The 2,234-nt window shown below is 40.0% G+C and overlaps 1 non-coding gene across 1 annotated transcript; it reads left to right on the plus strand.

The window, feature by feature from the left end:
• Positions 1-671: 671 nt before the first annotated feature.
• LOC119928045 lies at positions 672-808 on the plus strand. The gene has a single exon (XR_005451004.1). It is a non-coding gene; the product is annotated as a small nucleolar RNA SNORA7 (small nucleolar RNA).
• Positions 809-2,234: the final 1,426 nt, after the last annotated feature.

The following is a 2,234-nucleotide window of genomic DNA, read 5'->3' on the forward strand; positions in this document are numbered from 1 at the left end:
CATGGCAAACACTTAAATGCCACAATTATTATTTGAGAATTTCAATCTCCCTGGGTCCAGTCATAGATCCTTTGGGTTGATTTCCCAACAAAGAACTCACGTTGTGGGAAGATATGATGAAGCTCCTCCTATCTTTTAATCCCATATGTCCTCTTTCTTCTCATACTCCTCTTCCTATGATCATTCACTATCTCAGAAAACATGACAGTCATCTCAAGAGGACTTGATCAAGGGTGGGAATGGCTTAGTCCAAAGCACCATCACTATTGCAAAAACATCTCAAGTGCATGTTCAGCTTGCAGTACAACATGTCTTTCTCCTTGTCACCATAGATGCCTGAGCAATGGTTGACCCAAATGGCAAGGGGCCATAAAAGGTTTCCACTGTACTTTAATGGATAAAATATGCAGGAGAGGAACCCACACTCAGGAATGTAGTCTCACTATAGGTGATGTCATCGTCAAACCAATGGATAGTTCTACTAATTACAATCCATGCCCAAGCAGAAGGCAATACCATTAAAGCTGCTGGTTTAGAACACTAGTTTGCATCTTACGTATTGGGTCCTAATTACTCTCTGGTCCCTGGGTTTTCCTCCTCGAGCTCTTGGACTCTAAGTTAACACTCCTGGAAACTTGCAATATTAATTTAGATGTGAACTACTTACCTCCCTCTCCCCAGGGTCACACCTGGAGAGTTTCCAGTATGCTACCAGTCTTGACTATGGGATGGAGAGTCAGCAGAGGCATACCCGTTCCATTCCTAGCTTGGGCAGTGGCTAGCGAGTGGAAGGCAATCTGCTACAGATCAAAACTCCCCTGTACTGGGCAGCAGAGGCATGGGAGAGAGTCAAGGGTGGAGATTCAATTTGACTGCATGGAAGGAGGCAATGGTAAAGCACTTCCATATTTTTACCAAGAAAAGTCCAGAACGATTGCAGATGGAGGTGGGGCATTCTGAGAGAGATGTGTCCATGGTGTCATTATGGGTCGGAGACGACTCAACGTCATAAGACAAGACAAGAACTACTTACCAGCAGAGAAAATGGAGGAGACCTTCCCTGATTAATCTCTCACTTTCCCTCCCTACATCCCTGACAACTGTCACTTTAATGATTCGCACTTGGGTACTCATACCCCAACCCCACAGCACTTGTGTACATATCTCTATTATTTACTCCTACAAGTTGCCTCTTCTAGACTGTAGACTCCTTGAGAGCAGGAATCAAGTCTACTAGTTTTATAGTGTTCTTCTAAGTGCTCAGTATATTGTTCTGCACCAAGTAGAAGCTCAATAAATACTAATGATTAATTGACATTGAAATGCAAAGTCTTTAGACAATTCTAAGATATATGGCAGATTACCTCTCCACCTACATCCTCAAAATTACAAGATTTTCTTCTTATCTACCAAAGCTCCAACTCTATTAGGCTAAGGGTGATTCTTTTCAAACTCATCTCTGCCATTTTTGGATTACCTTCCCGCAACTCGCTTTTATGCTTTCTCTTAAAAAACATAAAGCCTCCCAGTAATCAGTTCACTACTGACATTGCTATGGATTTTCTTTGTCCATTTTTGAGAATTATTTTTCAAGCAAGTTTTATATTGTCATTAATTCTGCCCAAGATGGTTTTTGTTCTGCAGCATTCTTTTGTAATTTTGTACACTAAAATTATTTTTCAACTCTTGAGATTATTACTTTGTTTCACTTCCAAAAACAATAGTCTTCCACTTGATGAGACCATCCAGAAGATTTTTTGAGTGGACTTTAGTAGAGGCCAGCGATATTAAAAATCATAAGTATGGTAAGTTGATCAATGCCTGTGTGAGTTGGTACTGAGGTCACATTCATTGCAATAATGTAAATACGATATAACTAATGACATCTGCCTCATGTATTGGCTATTTACTTAGAGACCATAGGTATGTATGCTACAACAATGAAGAACCCTGAGAGAACACATTTTTAAACACGGGGTCTGAGTGCTGATTGACATGCTCAGTACGATAGTAAAATCTGGCAGGTGCATTAATGTACATTCCTTTGATCTGTACACATCCACACTTGTCTTCTTAGGCTTCTTGGTAATAAGCTTCTTTAAAGATCCCTGAGTAAGCACTGAAGATAATATCTGGAATATGTAGCTCTCAGTCCTTTTAGAATGGTTCTTTCCTGCTCCTTTCGTTTTCTTAAGAAAATGTCAGTTTAATCATATCTTAATGCTTTGATAATG

This window comes from Tachyglossus aculeatus, chromosome 4 (assembly GCF_015852505.1).
Source record: "Tachyglossus aculeatus isolate mTacAcu1 chromosome 4, mTacAcu1.pri, whole genome shotgun sequence".
Classification (NCBI taxonomy): Eukaryota; Metazoa; Chordata; class Mammalia; order Monotremata; family Tachyglossidae; genus Tachyglossus; species Tachyglossus aculeatus.